Source organism: Pipra filicauda, unplaced genomic scaffold (assembly GCF_003945595.2).
Source record: "Pipra filicauda isolate LSUMZ 115617 unplaced genomic scaffold, ASM394559v2 scaffold49_size4853605_pilon, whole genome shotgun sequence".
NCBI lineage: Eukaryota > Metazoa > Chordata > Aves > Passeriformes > Pipridae > Pipra > Pipra filicauda.
Window position 1 is genome coordinate 3,184,044 of NW_024104642.1, and position 21,340 is coordinate 3,205,383.

The window sequence follows — 21,340 nt, forward strand, 5'->3', positions numbered from 1 at the left end:
ACAGGCATGAAATCCACCCAGGGATGTGACTAGTGACCCTTCCTACAGTTTGTATTAACATTATTATTTACGTAATCATTATTAACATTATTAACAAGAACAAAATATTTTAATTTACACTGCCAGCAAATTCAATTATGACATGTATGATCAACAGAATTATGCCTACAAATAGACATTTACATGCTGGGCTTGGAGACACAAAATATGAAATGTATTTCATAGTTGTCCCCATGACTTCTACACTTAATACTGTAACCTCAAGTTTAGCAGAAGTCTGTGGTAACCCAGATATATATATAGATAGATAGATATAGATATATTTCTAGTTCATTAATAGTCTAATTAAAAAAAAAAGCTTATGATAAAAATTCATACTCAGATTTCAAAGACCTAACAGTGTTGCAACTTGCACAGCACATCATGCTCAGAGTACTTCATGCAGAAGTATCAATCAAGAATTTTGTGTGCTTATGCTTAGGGTTGCTTAATTTTGTGATTCATGTGGAGGGCCACCTCTAACAACAACAACCACAACAATAAAAAAAGATGCTCTGCAGCAAAAATGTAAAAACTAAAGCTGGATCTTTGAGCTGCGAAGTACAGTGATTTCGCACAGGAATTGCACACACCCCATCTACTGGCTTTTTGGAAGACTGAGAATTGTAACGGTGGGAAAGCGCATTTACCTTGCATTGGAGTTATTTACTGAGCAATACTGGTAAGTTTAGCGCTTGATGAAGATACCAGAGACAACCATGTGAGCCACAAAGCAATCTAGAACTGACAAAAGTGTTCAGAGCCTACAATGGTAGAAATGCAGGTCGTAGGCTAAAAAAAGCAACCTAAATTGTCACAGCATCTTGTACATTGTGACAGAAACCTAGTAGAAGAATAAGAGAAAATATTTCAGCTGACAAAGGTGTTGAATGTGCTGCGTGCCTGCTGTGAGGCCTGCCTTGCTGCCCTTAGAGGAGAGGCAGGAGTAACATCCAGCAGAGCAGATAAAGGCAGCAGACATGCACCCACAGCAGAGACTTCAGTCAGTGTTGCTGTTGTGCCACCACTGCAGCACTCAGGGAGCACAGCCACTGTAATTTTTAATTCAAGAAGGTTGCATGCCATATCATTAGAAGAATTCACAGCAAACTTCAGTTGCCGAGTCAAAAAGGGAACTCAAGTTCCGCTCTGTCAATCAGGATGTTTGATCACAGCAAATCAAAGAATCTGCTCAGCTCTGCTGAAAGCTTCCCAAAGCCAATGCAATTTTCCACTCCTCTAGTAGTCTGCAATGCTTTTATAGCAGATGGCAAAAGTACTGAGATTAAATCCAGTGCTAACAGCAGCTGAGAACACTGATAGTTTTGCCATTGGAGGGTCAAATAGTGACTTCTTTTCCAACAAATTAGTAAAGCTAATATACCCCAACTGCCGTACCAATGATACTGGCCAGAGTTTACCTGTTCATTTCTAACTCCATAGTTGCAGGCAAGGGCTCACAGAAGTGGCTGACAACAACAGGTAGGCTGTTACTGACAGTTGAAATATATAGTGGTCCATGAGATGGATTAGGTGGATTCTCTACACCCTTTTACTTTCCACCCTGGATTTCAAATGAGTTTCTTTAAGAAGCATTTGGTACTAATATGCCAGTGCTTTGTCATAAAGAGGCATAACAGATATGATTTCTAGCAAAAGCTGAAATTATAAAAATTTTATTTGCATATAGGGTCAGAGATGTTTTGAAAACAGACTTTTCAGTTGTCTATGACATTCGAAGGAACTCACTGTTGCAGAAAGAAAATAATGTCTTTTCTTCATTTGCTACTGTCCTCATCATGGACCCCGGTCTGTTCTTGCATCCAGTGTGACTTCAGCACAGTGGCCTGGGGTCAGGGTGATGTAATGCACTAAATGTCCAGTTTTCAAACAACAGATAAAACTTCATTTTAAAATTCATTTCTGTCATTACTCGAAGCATTTTAAACCAACCATTTGGTAAGAGGCTACTGTTGCTGCTGACCCTTTCTTTCCATTTTCTGTGCCAAAGTTGTGAAGGTATAGTACTGTTTTAAGATGTACACCAGCCAAGGAGAGCACAGTGATGCGAAACTGGTATTTGCGTTTTGTCAGTACCAGCAAAGGTGTGTCTGCACAAAGCTGTGAAAACTATCAGCAGCTCAAAGCAATTTAGATCTTCACTTGTTTGTGTGCCAGGCAATCTTTAAGACCTGCAGATCTCTCTCTTCTAAGCGTTAATATCTCAGTACCTGCAGCTATATAAAATCCACAAGTTAAAATAGCATATTCATCAATTTCTAGGAATACACCACAGTTTGGATGACACATTATTCCAGTGCTTGGTTTCTTCTGGACCTGAAGGCATCCTAGAGGTCTTAAAATTCAGCCTTTCTTCAGCTCCAACTGGAGCTGGACCAAGTGTTCAGTGCTGGCACCAGACCCACTGCAGTGCCAGAACATTTTAGAAACTAAGCCAATAGCTGGGGAGGTGTTTTCAGGAACCCTATGCAGAAGGCACCTCTGCCAACAAGGTTCAGTGAGGTTTCTGCTGGTGACTTGAGAAGACATATTGAATATCAACTGGTATGTTTATCTTCTTTAAACACTGAACTTCCTTTCAAATAACATCTAATAGGGCAGATTACTGTTTTAATACTAATGGAAACTGATCAAAAGACCCTGGATTATTTATTTGGCTGGCTTACCTTAAAACCTTTTCCTGCTTCAGTTTCCATGCAAAATATATCAAAACAGTATTCCTATGAATGGAGAGCCTACAAACTAACCATTGAAGGAGATGAGGAAAACTGGGTTATGGATAAAAATGACAGAAATCTCTCAGACCAACTTATAGACTTTCTCCACAAATTTTTACAAGAGTTACTTAGGAAAATAAAACTTATGGAATCATGCTATATAAGGACATTTGAAAATTCTATTCCTTATCTAAAAAAGGCAGTTTCTTCTCAGTTGCCATCATGGTTCATTTGTTTAAGGACAAAAGTGGGTAGCAAACTAGCATAAAAAAAAAAAAAGGAACAATTAAATACTGGCATTTTAAGCACTGTCTATAAGCAAAGATAGACAGCAGTGGTCAAATGACAACTGGCCAGCTCTCCCTCTGTGTCTGTTTGAAGGGATGATGGCTGGATGATGGCTGGATCAAGGTTATCGATTCATTTAAATGCAGAAATACTTTTATGATTTCAAGGCACAACAAATATTTCTTTTTGTCTGCACACTTTCTAGAAAACATGAACAGTAACTAGATGCAGAACATAGATGCCTAATAACAACAATTACTTTTATGTCTAAGAATTGACAAAAAAACCACCAGTGTATTCCAAAGGCATTCGCTCACAAAGCAAACTCACTCCATGCAAGCCCAAGCACAGAAACATGATAGTATCTCATTTATGTCCTCTCAGCAGGTTGTACTGGGTCCTCCAGATTCTGGGTTTGCCTTTGAGAGCAATTAAGTTTCTGGGAGCAACAAAAGCTCTCACTATGAAAACCTGCACGCTGCACTCACGCTGAGTCTGCAGCTTGGCAAACTGAAACAACAGCACCAAGAGGGGTGTGAACTTCCCCCATTTAACTCATCTGGGAGCATTAGTATGTGAAGGGCCATCTCTAAAACTTTGAAGCTATTTCCAAATCATGTCTTTGTCCAGTGCCCAAACAGCCAGTTGCTGCTGTGATTTGGAGAACATTTCAAAAGCCCCTCTCAGCCTGGAAAAAAAAAGAAATCCCTTTTCTCACTGGCGTGCACATAGGAAACTCTACAAGTTCAGCTAATGTGAACTGTTCTAATTGCTCAGCAAGACGGAGTACTCTTACTTACATAACAGCATGTCCAGAAACCACGATGAAACCTAGGTCCTGCTGTGCTATGCACTGTGCAAACATTTGCTCCATGGAGTTTACAACTTGCACAGAGTAAACTGTACCTAAGGGAAGACAAGGGCAAGAAGCACATGTAGAGAAGTTAAGCAACAGGTGTTTCACACAACTAGTGGGTGAATGCTGCTTCTGAATTATTATAGTACAGGAATGCTGCCTAATCAAAAAATAGATCTGTGATATGTCGCTAGCTGCATAAAACAAACAGAATAGCAGCAAAGTCAAATTACTAAACATTCCAACCTCTGCAACAAAAGCCCTAACACTGTTCAAACAACAGTGCCTGGACAAGGCACAACATCTTTTACCTCCTCAAGAAAATAAAAATCCAAAGCCATTTTCCATCACTGTGCTTATTCTACCCATACTACAGAGAGAGATGATCTTGTGAAGCTACAGCAAGAGTGGCAAGACGGTCTGACAAAGGAGGCAGTTGGGTGCACAGAAGGGTGTATGCCAACAGGCAGCCCAAGTAAACACAGAAGGGCAGGGTGGTGAGTCACCTCTTGTTTACCACAAGGCACCCTGTCCTAAGAGCATGGCCAAGGGGAGTTACTAAGGGGTGGCTCTTACACATGGGGTTCACATGGCATTTACTCTGTGGCAAACAAACTTGCCAAGACCAAAATTGTTTCACGTCAACTTATTTTTGTGCCTTAGAATCTGCGTGCTTGGTTTTCAAGGTTGCTGAATCCTCGTAACTCCAAATGAAATCTGCTGGAGAGATGCATACTCAGCACCCAGTACTCTGCTAATTTTATTTTTTTACTTATCAGTGTACCTGTTTCCTCTGTCATACAGTAAGACACCCAACTCCTTGAACACTGTGCAATTATGTTAATTTCAAAGAGTGTAATTTTCAAAATAATTTAAGCCTAGTTATGAGAGTTAATCCAGCTGTTTTCTTGCTGACAACATCTGTGGATTCATAGCCATTTTTTTTTGTACCTCCCACTCACCTGTTACAATGCAAATGGTGAAAATGGTTTATCAGGGAGATTTGCAAAAAATAACCAATCATGATTTTTTATCAGATTTAGAAGAACATTTCCCCTCTCACCTCCTTCACTTAAAGCTATAATCATTTTTAAAAACCAAAAGTAAGCACTTTTGGAGAGAGAAATGTGTTTAAAGACACATAGTGGCAGAAGTGTAAGATGCTTGAATGTCCTTTAAGCCCTCTTAAAGTGCTTAACACCTTGGAACAGAAAGTACTAAGCAACTATGAACTTGGTCGCAAATAGTTCATTACACATACAAACACATACAGACACGTCAAAAATGTTAAGCCAAGAACTAAAAGACAAGGAAATACCAGAAATATGGCCAATTGCACAATATTTCATCTTAGTTTTTAATTTTGTGATCACACAGGGTTTTTTTTCCACAGGAAATGGTGCCATTCATGTTATAGTAGAGCTGGTATTACTGAACAAGCAAAACTCAGTAGTTTGCTTCATTCTCACTATTAAAAATGGCCCTAAACACTATGCTTTGAAGACAGAACAACTATTTCCTTATAGTTTATTTTCTGGCTGTCACCATATTACCTAACTGCCTGATTTACTAAAATTAGCACATTTTCACAACGCCCCTGGGAGAAGGTTTTTTTCCCCATTGCAGAGACAGAACTGAGACTCAGAGAGACTGAGACTGTGGACAAAGGTCCTTTCCAAACCCAGCTACGCTGCTTGATGAGGTTTTCCTCCCACACATGTGCTCAGCACCAGCTGCCCCTCTTCCTGTGCTGACTGTCTCCCTTCAGAAGTGCTAGCAGTCTGGTGTAAAAGTGTTTTGTAATCCATTATGGTGAAAATAAACTGGAGCAGCTACAAACTACTCTTTACACTCTTTCATGCTAACCCAGTTTTGCCTCCAACCAGCTGGGGAACACTCACCAAAGAAAGTCCTTTCCAAGGAGAGGTACAGTGAGCACATGGGAAGCTTGTGCTGACACAGGCAGACCCAAAAGAGAACATCTGCACGTAGCTACAGGTCAAAGTCATTATCAGGGCTGAAACTTTTAAATGCAGACAGATTTATTCTATTTGAGGAACTGAGATAACTGCAAGCTATCAAGGATCTCATGTATGAGAAAAAAGCTGTAGCGTTAAGACACCCAATTTGCATTCACAGATTCATGCTGACAGCACAGGGACAGCAAGATTAAGGTGTACAAACAGGTGGAAAGAGATGCATTCACACAAGGTACTACTGCCAGCAAGACACTTGTTGCATTCTCTTTTTGGAGATTGTTTCTCCACCACTGAGCTGCACAAACAAACTGTATGAATGTTCGCCCACTTCAAGTGTGAACAGACTCAGCAGCAGTTTAAGCTAAACTGTGTGTTTTCACACCAGGGTTTTTGCACTGGTGCAGAGGGACAGCATCCACATAATTCAGTCTGCTGTCTCAGTAGGGCTACAAGGCTGTATCAAGCGCTTGGACTCAAACAAACAACCATAAGTGGAATCGTCTTGTATCTTCACACCAGACAGGACAAGCAGCATCCAAGTGCAGCCCCAGGAATCAAAAAATCCATACCAATGTGCAGAACAGAGAATTCCCATCTCTTCTATGGCTTCAGTCCTGCTGCTTCCTTCCTCAGACTCTTAACACCAGTTTCCTCCCGGTTCCTCATCTTAATCCCAATTGCATCACACAATCCACCCCTGACAGTCACACCAACTCCAGAATGCTGTCCCCACACTTGGTGTTTGTAGCCATAACCGCCCCTGAGTCTCCTGGTTCAGATAGTACCATATTCCCCACCACTTCCCCTGAGCACATCCTCCATAGCTTGTGTTCTCTCTCCATCCCCTCCTTCTGCTCCACCCTGCCTGGGCAACCAATAGCTTTGCTGGAAGCAAGGGAGGACAATCTCCTTCTTCTGCCTCCTATATGCCTAGGACCACAGCACTCCTCAGGAGACAGACGCAGAAATATCAGAGCAAGTCCTTCAGCTTTAAAATACAGCATACTCTGTGCTACCTAACAAGCTCCTGCTGTGTGGGTACAAAATGAGAGATGTCAAGAGTTTATACATTGATTGATTATGGACAAGTTTTCCTGCAAATGAAAAGGCAAATTCCTAGTACCGGGGCAAGTCTACATCCAAATTTCAAATATCCACCCCCAAATGTGAAGGTGCTACACAGCTACTCAATGAAACAGCTGGCCTATTTCTAAAAAAGGTACAATAATGCAGGGTTTTGTACCTTGTTCTCAAGACAACCTGAATCATTCATGCTGAAATGTAAAAAGGAAGAAAAATCAACACTAAACTGCCACTGCGTTTGAAAAAAAGTAACTCTGAAAGGTTATCCTGGAAAAATACTGAATGCTGTGCAATGCGGATTATAGGCTGTTCAACCTGCTTTTCTTACATTGCTTGCTATTTTCTACAGCTATTACTGAGAAAGTCCCCCAAACAAATCCACGATGTAGAATAAAAATGAAAGACTATAGTCTCCAGTGATACCTGGACATATCTCAACAGAAGAAATACAGAGCATAATAAAGATGGTGCCCATTAGTGAGGCAATAGATGGCTAACACAGAAGACAAGACATCATTGTCTGCAGAGATTTTTTGATTCAGATATGCAAGAGACAGGAAATCCAAGTGCCACAGTCACAGCCTATTTACAAAAATTAGGAGGAAATGTTGATTAGTTTCTATAGACACAAACATTGATATTCACATTCAAGTCAAACAATTGTTATTATGACTGCAAGCAACATCAAACTCTGATCACTGTAGTGCAGCAGACACAGAAACACAGCAAGAAAATCTTGTGGATACATAACCTTCACCAACTAAGATGACTCGGCTACAAGAAAGCAAATAAAATTACTTTAAAGTAAACATTTAGTTCTTTCTTCATAAAAATATGCAGCTTTTCAGCAGATGACTCAAATGTGAAAGTTTGTGGTCTTTGCTCCGGCAGCCATGCAGGCTGGATTCTGATCCACTATGCAAATGACTCAAGTGTTTTTCATTTTCTAGGATGCCAGTTGCACTCCTGAACCCTCTGCAAAGGGAACCACCACTGCTGCTGAGCCTCACAAGAAAAGAGCATCGGGGTATGAAACGTTTTTTCCTCAAAGATGACTACCACCCAGTTTTATAGCATGACAGAGAGGAGTTGTAAAGTCACACTTTTGAAACAGAGGCAAAAGGTCCAACTTTCTAAATTTATTGAAAGAGGCAGGCAGATTCTTCCATGGAAAATTCCAAAATTGTGCTTTGCAGAGCATCCTTTCAAGACCAATGCTAAACCTCTCAGATTTTAAGAAAGATGTATAAGCAGGGGAAGGAAAAAAACTGCAAAATGAGTCTCACTTACACGGGATCTTTCCCTTTGTTGGCTGGATCCTTCCTGTAAGGATAAACTTCACTTGCAGGCCTTGGTGCTTACTACTTGCTTACTACTTACTCTCCCCCCCCCAAAGCTAGAGGCTAAGCATGTGTTTGCAGGAGTGATTTAAAAAACAGAAGAGTCTCACAGAGCAGCAGGTGGGCAGCCTCCAAATGCAGGGGTGGAGTGAAACTACAGATGGGCTGGTCTCTCAGGTGCACCACTGGAAACCAGGGAGCTGGGAACAGGTCTTCAAAGGGTCTTATGGCACTGCTGAGACTTTCTGAAAGCCTCATAAGATAAAGGTCAGGGATCTAAGCCCCATCGTACTGTATGACACAAACTTTGTCCTGTTCAGGTGTCTTCAAACATCGCAAAACCCACATATTTCTAGCAGTAAATATAGAAACACTTGACTTTTACTGCCCATCATGGACTACATCTACACTGGAAGAATACGAAGCAATACTCTTGTATCTTTGTAACCACGATGAGAGCTGTAGTATAAAGCAAGCCTGTGTATTTTTTTTTTAGCCCATATAGAGCTCTAAGTTGCTGACTACTGTATTAAGTTGGACTTCCTGGCTCTCAGCTATCTGAATCAAACAAACAAACTCTGCCAACATTATTGTCTTGTCTCGTCTTCTGCATTCATGTTACATAGGTCTAATATGTGAACCAAGTTGAATTTTTTTTCCACTGGACAGGAAAATATATGTGAGAAGAACCAAAATGCATGTAGAACAGGTTATCAGGCTTTCATGGCAATCCTAAAGAGTTAGGCAAGACCAAAGACACAGAAAGGAAAATTGAAACCTTCCTCCAAGTGGAGATGAAATGAAACTAAGCCAAACCAAGTGTTCTATCACTCTCATGGTGAGCACTCTGGCTGGAGAGCTCCATTCCTCCATCTGGTGAATGTATCTTGACTAGAGAAAGAGTAACACAGTACAAGGGAATGCAGTTGCAACCTGGTGTGAGTGCCAGGCTGAGCAACGGGTTCAGCCAAATTCTCTCATTTCCAAGCTGAACTGCTGCAAGAAAGAAGAAATCAAGTCCAAATATATATTATTTTCTGAAAAAGAGTAACTGCTCAGATCACAAGAGAAGACATAGATGTGTATGGCCTGACTTTTATTTCATGGGGCATACAGGAGTTAATTCTGATTCACGTGAGTTTTGGATATCCAACCTAATAACATCTACATCCCTTAGTGTCAGGCACTTAAATCAAGAGGTTGAGGCAGGTAAGCAATAACAACTCACTCTTCATGTCCTAAAAATCATCCTGATTTTCCTTTGAGTCTTCCAGGAAAATCAGATATACAGATCTCTCATGCTCACAATTCATCAGTCTCTAGACTACGTAACAAGTTCCCATAATGTTCCACTTTGGCAGTGAACAGCAGTGGAAAAAAATACACTGACTAGTGAAGAAATTCAGGGCAAGAAAATAACCCCGAACTACCTGGACTGTGTCCAGGTCTCTTTACAGTTTTATGAAGAAGAATGTTAGGAAGCAGAGGATACATGCTTTGATTTAAGAGACCCAGTTTCCCAATTGCAACATGAAAAATGTGGTCTACCAAGGGGTGTGAGGAAGACTTCCATCCCTATAACTCACCTGATAGTGCTTTGGTACAAACCTACAGGAGTTTTTCTAGGTTGAAAAGCTATAACAATTTATGTCAGATAAGAAAGTGCCACCCTGTATCTTAAGTAGCACAATTATTTAAGGTTCTGATGGTTATGGACTTGCCACAACAGACATTCTAAAGCATTAGCGAGTTTGGAACAGGAAATCTCAGGGAACAGCCTACCCAGCATATGTGAGACAGGCACAGGGCAGGGAAGCAAAGGGCTCTGAAGAGAGGGTTCCTGGAGCACGAGTGAGTATCTGGAAAAAGCATCCTTGAGCTTGAGATCGCACTGGATGTGATACAGTACAGGTCTGGGCTCTTCCGCTCTCCGAGGTAACTCAGAGCAACCTTGAACAAGGAGAACAGGGCTGCTGCTCATACATGGAACACAGGTGAGAAGAGCCACGTACAAATCCCTGGTCAGGAAAAACAGCCCAGGGTTTAACCTCTGCTTCCATGCTGTAAAAGAGCTTTTAAAAGCTGTGGAGAGAAGAGAGGATTTGGGGACAAATGGTTTGATTTATTAGCCATATTTTTGCTAGAGATTTGGGGTTTTTCAGACATCCTAGCCAGCAAAGACAGAGAAAAAGAGAGTAAAATAGTTAAAGGGTCATCTGAAGGCCTGACTCTCCTGACAACTGTTATCTAAACTTGGAAGGCAAGGCAGCAGCTGACAGAGAAATGAGAAAATAAAAGGAATTTGTGTCAAGTGGAAGCTTCATCGACTAGCACTGTCACTTTGTTTTGAAACAACACAGCAATTCAACTAAGTGCAGAAGTAAAATGCAGAGGGTGCACTGCAAGTTAGACAGTTGGACTTTAGGAGCTGATACACAGTCTGAAGTCTGCTCCACAGCCCCAAGGCACATTTCACTCTCTGAAGTAGTACCATAGAGGTAGAAACTGTTCAGTGACATGCTACTGTCTCAGAGTGTGTAAAGGCTCTAAGTCAAGGATGTGAGTTAGCTGAGGTAACTGAGCTGTGAACACACTGGAAAAACGAGAGCAGAGAGCAACTGAATGACACCAGCACCAAACAAAAACAATGGGGAAGGATTCAAGCAGAAGGATAGGATAGTTGCAAAGGATTTGGCAAATTTATGAAGTCAGCCCTCAGAATCACTGAGCTCCTATAAGCCTGTCCTTCAGCCTTTCTGTACCTTGTCTGCAAAATTATTCCACTACCAGCCAGCAGAACTGAGAACAGCTGTAGGAGGTGTGCCCAAGTAAAGCAACTCCTCCACTTTGTGAGAAAGCTCAAGGAGGAGGTGAGTAGGTTGAGGAGCTTCAGCGAGAGAGAGAGATAGAATACTGGAACTGCACCCTACCTTCCCTGGGACAGGCCCAACAGGCAGACATGATACAGGATATGCTGTCTTCTCTCTGCCTGGCTGAACACAGTGACAGAAGAGATAGGGGGCAATGGTGACAAGTTCCTGCACGGTGCATTTCCTATGTCACTGCTTCACCTCCCCACATGCCTGGCATAAAAGGTATGAGCCTAAGCAAGTGAAACTGAACAACAACAAGGATAATAATGGTTCATCTTTGGAGGCCAGTTCTGTTTAATATATTTATTGACGATCTGGACAAGGCAACCGAGTGCACTCTCCATCAGTTTGAAAATGAAACCAAGTTGGGTGGGAATGTTAATCTGCTGGAGGGTAGGAAGGCTCTACAGAGAGAGCTGGACAACCGGCTGAGGCCAGTTTATGAGGTTCAACAAGCGAAATGCCAGGTCCTGCACTTGGGTCACAACAACCCTAAGCAAAATTACAGGCTTGGGGCAGAGCGCCTGGAAAGCTGCCCAGCAGAAAAGGACCTGCGGGTGCTGGTTGGCAGCTGGATGAACATGAGCCAGCAGTGTGCCCAGGTGACCAAGAAGGCCAATGGCATCCTGGCCTGGATCAGCAATACTGCGGCCAGCAGGACCAGGGCAGTGATCACCCCCCGGACTCAGCACTGGTGAGGCCGCAACTCGAATTCTGTGTTCAGTTTTGCCTCCTCACTACAGGAAAGACATTGAGGTGCTGAAGCATGTCTAGAGAAGGGAAACAGAGCTGGTGAAGGGTCTGGAGCACAAGTCTGATGAGGAGATTCGAAGTGAGCTGGGGGCGTTTAGCCTGGAAAAAAGGAGGCTCATGGGGACATTATCGGTTTCTACAACTACCTGATAGGAGGTTGTAGCCAGGTGGAGACCAGTCTCTTCTCCCAGGTAACAAGCAATGGGACAAGAGGAAATGGACTCAAGCTGTGCCAGAGGAGGTTTAGATTGGATATTAGGAAAACTTTCTTCATGGAAATGGTTGTCAAGCATTGGAAACGACTGCCTAGGGAAGTGGCTGAGTCACTATCCCTGGAGGTATTTAAAAACACATAGATGTGGCACTTAAGGTCATGGTCTAGTGGTGGACTTGGCAGTAGTTGGACTCAAAGATCTTAAAGGTCCTTTCCAACCTTAAGGACTCTATAGTCCTGAAACAGGAGTAAGAGCAGTTGCCTAGCTCATGCAAAGCTGTGGGAATGAAACCACAAGGGAGAGGAGAGCACTCGGAAGCTGGTCTCACAGATCAGTGAAGAGTGGTTCCCCACACAAGTAGAACCTCTGCCTGCCAAAGAAACTTAATTTTTGAAGTGCTTACATCTCTCTACAGAAACTTACCTAAAAATTAAGACCCATACTTAATCCCTGGGCAGAGAGTGTGTGTGAGAGGTTTTCTGGTTCTTTTGACATTACAGGATTAAAGTAATTTCCTTCTTTTCATGACTTTCTCACAATTTCAACTATCCACATCTAGATTTATTGCCCACTTAGAAAAGAAATACTATTGAAGGGACCACATCCATCAAAGTTCTTATTTCATCACTCTGAAACCTGAAATTCTTACTAAGACACAGCATTAACGGTTTCTAAGCACAAGGTCCTTTGCACATAAAGAACTCAACAGACTTTAACATCTTAACTGCTTTTAACAGATTGTGAGATCTTACACATTAGGAGTTCCCTAGACATTAGGCAATATTATCCATAAGCAAATACTGCAGGAAAAGAGAAGACCTGAAAAGTTCATAAAACAGGGAAGTGTATTTCAACAATAGAAAGTACATGCTCACAGAACTCAGAAAAACAAATTTTTGCCCATAATTTTCATTAGTTTCAAACACAAGCCACCAGAGAAACGTCTGGCTGAAAGAAAATTGGAAAATTTCGAATCTGACTCAGCTATGTCTCTATGATTTCCTAAGATCAATTCACTGCAGCAATTAATTAGTCAGATCACTCTTTTGTAATCTTCTTCATTAGGTCACAAATTCCTGCAAATTATTCTTTTCTTTCACTACTTTCAATAATGATCTGATTGAGAAGTCATCTTTGGTAAGTTCTTCAGTTTTAATACTTACCTTAAAAACATGTCAGTTTATTATGAAGAGCGGAACAAAAAATAAAAAAAAATTCTGACATGAAACAGTAAATGTTAGGCCAGAGCGCATTGGCTGTTAAGAAGAAAATACCAACAGTAAAACAAAAAACAGCTCCTCAAGCACTTGTCTTTTCAAACCTCTCTGGTTTTTCTTCTTAGGATCCACACTACTCATAACTGAATGTTTCTCATGCTTGTACTGGGGTCTCTCAGAGCCTCTTTCCACTGAGATAAAAATACGTCCTTTTCTCAACCATGTTATTAGCAATCATGGCAAGTGGTTTCATTTCTTTTTTTCTCCATGACCTTTCTCAGGTTTTGCCTACTGTTTATCTAAATGCAAAAGCTGCTGATCAATGCTTATCACTTTTCTCTTTTATTAAGTATTCAAATGAAAAGGGATGTTACTTCTTATTCAAATGTATATTCAAGCCATCTCAACTTGCACAGGGAGGAACTAGGCTTTCCCACTGGCAAAACTCTGTCATGTATTTTCCTCCCATCTACCAGAATTTCTCGTATAGCACACAACTTTACTTTTTCTTTTTTTAAAATGTGCGACTGGTTATTAGAAACAAATGTTTTCCTCAGATTCATGAAAGTCAGGTTTTATGCTATCCCAATGTTAATTGAAATGATGGCCAAAACAGCAAAACCATCAAAAGTCACCTGTCAAAACAGGAATATGCAACTGCTGCTAAAAGTCAATAGATGCTGTATCTTTTGTGACATGCTGCCATTTGGTTGTAGTTATTCCTCCCCAATAATTAACAGATGACAGTTTAGTTTTAAAACAAGGGTGTTTTATAATCAGTGACCCATCTATGCTGCTCAACCATCTGATCTGTCTCAAGGTCACTGTCTTCAGTAACTGGGGAAGAATTACATCATCTGTCCTACTATAGGATGGCAATTACATCATTGATCAATACTTGAGATCTTAGTGTGACCAACAGATTCATATTAGGGATGAGTTGAAACCAGGCTGATACCACAAAGTGAAACTCCTGTTTGGTTCAGCCCACATCCCTATTAAGACTAAATTATAAAACTATGAACTGTACTACTATTATTTGTAGTACAGTGCAAACAGAGCTAAGCGAAGATGGGGTAGGGAAGATGCCACAGTGGTATGCCTTTTGTAAAGACAGAGAAGACGGTCTTTGCTTTGAAGAGCTTAGATCAGCCTGAAGTGACAAGAGCAATGGAGGGTGGAGGGAAGAGGTGTAAGCAGATGGCAGTAGACCATGTTATTTTTGTAAGCCTTTGGTGGCGATGCAGTTTGAGGCAGTCACATGTTCACCTTCAACAGCAATAAGTGCTTTAAGCTATTTTAGTTTCCTCTGCCTTGAAACAGACATGGAGTTAGCAAGCAGCAAGCTACCCTTTCTCAGTGGAAGATGAGCAAACGGGCAGCCCTTAGGTCTTCTGCTCCCCTGCAGCTGGTTTAGAAGTGAAACATGAGGTTGTGCATTCAGTGAGGAAGAGATCAGGTGAATAAAAGGAGAGTGAAGGAAGGTTCAGGTAAAAGAGTATACAGAAGAGTGAAGTTGAAAAAAAGAGGCTCAGGGAAGAGAGAGAAGCTGGACCAAACAAAAAATTAGCTTAGAATAGAGGAAACTTATACACAGCTTGGATCCACAGTTTGTCTTCTGGTTGAAGTCTTCAGGAAGGGGCAACTCCCTCGATCCCCCTTACAGGAACCTGTTGAGGAGATCAAGCTTGCTTTGCTCACCTGTATTTGTCCAGGGCTCAAGCAGCCCTCAGGACCAGGATAACCTGAGCAGAGCCCCACTAAAATGTTTCAGCAAAAGCACCTACAGTAAAATTCAACAGAGGGTGGTAACTCACCTATGGGGGGGAGAGAAATACATTACATAGCAGTACCTAGAGGCACTGACCTACTTGGCTTCAGTACAGGCATACAGTGAATGACAGCTTCTGTCTCAAATACAAAGAGCAATACATGAAATAGCAGTCCTAGGGAGAGAGAATACTAAACCAGCATTTTCACCCCTGAATACACTGAATTAGGTACCAATCCATATTTCGGGACCTACATAGCTGGCCTCCTTCACAGTACACTGTGCACACCCAGAGGCTCACTAAAGTGAAGTCAAGGGTTGCAGGCAACTTGCCTGCTCTGGAAATCAGGCCAGGCCTAACCAGATTTGATAGCTCTGACCTTAATAAATATAGTTGTGAAATGCAGACAAAACTAGCACCAGCAGGAAAATTATATGAGGTTTCTAAAACACAAATTAAATGTTGAATCTTGCAAATACATACACAGCAGCTACACATCCTAAAATGCCTCTAAGGGCAAAAACTGATTTGGCCATTTAAAATGTTGGCTTTTAAATGCTTGATTTTGCAGGGTGTAGAAGGTTGCCTGAAGGACAGGCAACCTTCTCTGTCTTCTACTGCCAGATACACACAGTGGATATTTAGTGACTTTCACTCCGTCTTCTCCCTATAAACACAGACACACAGTGTGGCTTAACACAAGAAGTCAATAAAAGCAACAAATCAAAGAAGAGACCACAATGAACTCACCTTAAAGAAGAGTTTTTTTATTTCAGGTTAGGTCAAGGTAGTTAATAACTGCGTTTTTCTGACAGGGCTTACTCCTGTATATCTCTCACCAAGAGGCAGGCAAACTCACTGGCTCTGGAGTAAATAGCGAGGCAAGATTTGCCCCTCTGGGGTCATTACAGGGTAAGGGCATTAGACTCTTTTTCTTGTAGTACATCCTTAGTGCATTTGCAGTAAAAAAAAAATTACTTTCAAAGTTTTGTTCGAAGTACTTAAAGTTCAATGTTCAAAGCCTCAGATCCCATTTGCAGTAGATTTAATAGGGCAGTACTGCTTGCCTCCAGAAGGTACTTCTTACCCTTGCAGATGAGAGAATAATTACACACTCTGCCATCCCTTGTGCCAGGTTTATGCTGAAATAACTCCACCGATGGGTGAAATTAAGATGGAATGAGACTGCAATAATCTAATACTGAATCAGGCCATAAAAAAATAAAATCTGCTTTGTCAGAAATGTAGTTGACTCAAGAGATTCTTTTTCCTTGTTCCCTACACAGAAACACTTTTTTTTTTCACATAAGAAATTTTGAAAAAGTAATGCCTGTAGGATTCTGCACTCATCACAAAGTTAAGTGCAAATTCCTCACAGGTAACAGGAAATTAAAAGACAACAGGAAAATAACCTGCCCATACAGCTTACCATGTATCTTACCAAGCAGATAAATATGAAATTAAATAAAAAGTTAAATGCTGTTTCAGTTTCATGACTACTAGATCTTTATCCCTGTCTCAGAACCAACTGTGTTCTGTGGAGGAGGAAACATGTCAGTGCAACAAATTTCACCTGCAATGAAAAGTAATTTATTGTGCCTAACTGTGAAAAGCAAATTGATATCATCATCTAGGAGTTTCTATCTTGCAAGGGTTGCTTCTGTAATTTGCCCTTATTTTGGAAAGAACTAAGATTAGAATAACTATGCAAAAGCACGCAACTAATATTAAATTAAGCTTGAAATCATGAAAAGTTGATAGATGATAAAGGCTGGAAGGAGATGGACGTATGGTACAAAAAGAAATTCAATATGGTTACGAAAAGTAAAGCTATTTCTCAATTACTAGTGAGATGCCTTAGTTTCAGCTATCACAAAAAAATCCAAAAAAAATAACCTTTTCCTCTCAAAATGTGTTTTGAGTGAGCCAGTTTGTTAATTTAAGAAATAAAGCAGGAAAGAGCAAAAGAACTGTCATTATTTCTTCTGTGTTACTGAAAGACAATCTGCACAAGCACAACTGAGGAGGAATAAACTGAAAACCTGAACAACCAAACTAAGAACTAAACCTTTACCCTGAAGCACCTTTCCACCAGAGTCCCTTCAACACTCTTAAAAATACCATCACTTTTCCTAACAGCACTGATGATAGTATTTGTATTTTGCCACTGGAGCATTAGCTAGCTACGCTTAAGAAAACTCAAAAGGACAGGTGGGACAAGGGTTAGGACAGGAATTGCATACATCTCTGAGTGTTCACATTGCTTTACAAGTCTCTTGACTGCATAAGAAGGACAGAAGACGAGACCTTTCCAACGGCTGGTTTGTGTCTGCTGCGACAGATCTGTTCACTGTGCAGCGACTCGGTTTCCAAAGAGGCAAGATATAAAAGCCCAAGCTCTTATTAGCCCATCAACAAGAATAAACTCCAGCCTTTTACACTGCTGAAGTATTATACACAATGAATATATAATGCTTCACAAATTCAGTGCTAGCACTTTCCAACACACTTGCTTTCCACCCTCTCCCCTTTCACTCTTTCCTGACATCTTCAGCTATCCTGTACACACTTTACTAATTCTCCAGCTCCCATCTCAAGTATCTTCCCAAGCCAGCCCTCAACCTGTAGCTCCTTCCCATGTTATTCAGCTTTTCCATTTCTCTTCCAGACACTTGTTACTATCCCTCTGCTCTGTTTTTAATAATGGGCCTTCGTTGTGTTTTTTTTAATAAACACAACCGAAACCTCAAAAAACTCTAACAGGAATCTATGGAACTGATATCAGATCAAAGCACAGCCTTTGCCTTTACTTCCTTTAGAAGGCAGGACATGAAAATATCACAAAAGGCACAGATCAACCGGAATCAGTTTTCAGGACAGATGGCTTGATACTCCATCTCACCCAGTTCAGTGTTGGGTTCACAGAACCTCATTATATTACATGATTTCACAAACAAGGCATCTTCATCAGCATAAAACTGGGAGATCTTCACCTGTGATGCTCAGAATGAAGCATGGAAAATGGCACCCAGCTGAGTCTTGCAAGCAGCTTCTCCATATGTAAAGGGAAGAGATTTAAACCCCACAGCATAAGGAAAAGAGCTACAGACACACCAAGTATAATGCCCCCAAATGAGACGGCAAGTGACAGCAATAACACAACTATGGAGAATTCAGGGCTTCTTGGATCTCTATGTCAAGCTGTGTTGCCTAAAAGAGGAAAGCTTTTCTCCTTCCTTGGTTGTGAAGTATGACAAAGCTGTAGAAGGCAGCTCTTCTTTCTGACTTAACCTTGGTTAAAGAAAAACCAAAAACACATCACACCAGAGCCAAAGGAACTGTTCTCTGTGTATGTGTTTCCTACTGAGGCTGGGGAGTTGGGCTACTCTGACCACCACTTTTAAATCAGTGCATCTTGACAAATTGCAATCTCCTCTCCCCAGATAACCTTCATCACCAAATGCTGAACACACTGATGAAGCTGATGCACAGTAAAGTGGTATAACAGTTTAACCAATGGCTGATACAGTAAGTGTGTTGCATCACTTCAATGATAGCAGCTTAGAGCATGAAAATTGCTTTTTTCACCCTCCCTCCCTGCCAAATGAGCACCTTCCAACATGGCAAGAGTGACTTTCAAAGGGAAGGACCTTGGACAAAGCAGAACTTCACACTGGCAGAAGTGAGCAGAAAAGACATTTGCCTTGCAAAATGGCTGGGCCTCCAACATCCCAAGCGTGGCAGGGCGCAGACAGAAATACTACAACCAGGTTCAACAGCACAGAAAGGTGCATCGTGCAGGCTGCTCTAATGGCAATGGAGAACTCACATATGGTCAAATAACGCCGTGAAAGCCTTCGTGCAATGGGTAGGGGTCTGGAAAAGGCCTTTTTTTTAAAGAAAGAGCAGGGGAAAGAGCCCTTAGCAGGGAAATGAAGATGAGCAAAGCAGAATCCTCTTTCAAAAAAGACTTTGATGCTCACTGTTGCCAGAGAACAAGATCTGTACCTGTGTTCTACACACAGGATGCCCAGTTTTGGGATCCAGCCTGCTCTCATCAACAGCTCTTTCTAGCTGCCAACAGCACACTGCAGCAGAACAAGTACTTGTGCTTTCTAGCACTGAAAGCAGGACCAGCAGTATATTCAAATAGGTACTGATGCTACATACTCTCAGTTTTACTCTTGAACAGCAGAAACTGGTGGTAGTCAGTAAAGGCTTGCTAAGCACACATAAATGAAGACAGAATATTTCTACATGCAATTAATCATGATTTATTTGAAGATACTCTGTTAGCACTCCCATTTTCTGCTTCCTGAAACTCCAAATAATGAGGGCTAAGCCTCAGTCTAAAAATGTTTTCTCTCCTGTGTTGAACAAAAGTGATGGGAAAAAAAGTGTTATTACCTAAACAAACAAAGTGTTCTGGCAAAAAGTTCTTTGCATCTTTGAGCAGAAAAAATGTCTTAAAAAGAGAGGTTGGGCAAGCCAGATTAAATAACTATAGCAATTTAAGAATTTGGAAGCGAAAAAGTTTTTATTTAATAAGCAGCTAAGTGGTGTTTCTGCTATCACGGCTGTTAGTTCTCTGCTTTCTATTTTTTCAATATCTGCATGTTATGGTCTCAGAAAACAAGCTAAGTTACAGTGTCTCTGAAGCAAATTAGTCAGGAAATAAACATGCCTTGTCTGTGATAAATTTGCTACACATATTTTTGAATCTATAGTTTGCCTGTCTAAATATATTTCCAATGGCTTTTTTTGCACTTAGAAGAAAGAAAATCCACTTTTATTTTCTGTAATATTTCAAGTGCTTAGGTATGAGAAAAACTCAGGTTATTTCTTAAAATATTTTTGTTTGATTTAGCAGAAGATGGGGCTGGAGATACTGCATGGCTTTCACCCATCGTATCTCACCTGCTGAAATCTGTCTTCCCTGAGGAACTTCATACCATTACTAAGGGTGGACCTTCTGCACCAAATCCTGGTGAACAGACCATACTCATGGACTGTCCTTTGTAGTCCAACATCAACACAGAGCGAAAGCAACTGATCATAACGGCCTTCAGGCCACAGGTATCCCCAAAAACTGAGAGGGAAGCTGGTTTTATCAATATAGGCTTTCATGGTGAGATTTCTAAGCACTGTAATTTGACACGGAATAAAAATCTGTAGATATTTGAAATACTTTCCAAATACCTTTTCCTTAGGTCAGTCAAATAAAACATATATATACATAACTTGTGTTGTATAAGCATGTTCCTTTCATAATATTGTAAGTGCTTTGATACGATGCTGGTTGCTACTTCAGACCCTAAGCCAGGTTTGTTAAAATCTGTCCAAATATCACATAAAAAACATGCGAAAGATGAAGGAGCTGTGCTACAAATAGAGCAACTGCAGAGGCTACGGCCCTGCCCACATTCACTCTAGTGTATTTTTACACAAAGCCTAGCACTGCATGATGCGGGTGCCAGCTATAACTTCTACCATACTGCCAGCAAAATAGGATCCAAAAACAGATAACAAGGAAAATTCTAGGGCAATTTCTGTGTACTATGAGGAACAGAATTTGTTGGGTTTTTCAAAATCACCATTGTAACACGTTTAGACACAGAGACATAGAAAGCACAGATGCAAACAGCACTACAAGCATCAGTCAGAAATTATTTCAAATTCATTGCCACCCAGACAGGAGATTTTTCCAGTAAGGTTCAGCTTCAGCTCCTGCCTGCACTACAGACAGTATTGTATCACAATACAATGATGTCATGACAGGTTTATAAAGCAAGTTGGACTTGACTGTAAGAACAAGGTCATTTTACAGTTATGGAGAAGCACTCCGTTCCAGCGCTGCTACAATGCCCAGTTCCAGCACATATAAGCTTAGCACACTACATGCAGCGTCACAGAAAAGCTTTTGGGGTTCATGGACACTTGGAAAAGGGTTTATGAACACTTTGCAGCAGCAAGTTTAACTTACTTCTTTCCTCCTTCCAGGCTTTCTGAACCTGGAGAAACACTGCCTGGCTGTTCTCTTCATGCCAGAACAACAAACCGTGTTCTCTGCCACTTGGACTTACCACAGTAAACTTTTGGATACTGACACAAGAAGACAGAAAAGAAAACAAAAAATGCGGCACAATCTTGTGGAAGAAAAACATCTGAATTGTTTGCAATTTAAAGC

The 21,340-nt window shown here is 41.0% G+C and overlaps 1 protein-coding gene across 4 annotated transcripts in view; it reads right to left on the bottom strand.

The window, feature by feature from the left end:
• The window catches only part of ATXN1 (ataxin 1), a 165,324-nt gene that overhangs the window by 109,030 nt on the left and 34,954 nt on the right, over nt 1–21,340 (bottom strand). For 3 of the 4 annotated variants that reach the window (XM_027745054.2, XM_039386683.1, XM_039386684.1), the window contains exon 2: nt 3,866–3,971. The exons of the other annotated variant lie outside the window; for it this stretch is intronic. The gene's annotated coding sequence lies outside the window, so the exon portion shown is untranslated. The remainder of the gene's footprint in view (nt 1–3,865; nt 3,972–21,340) is intronic. 4 annotated transcript variants of the gene reach the window in all.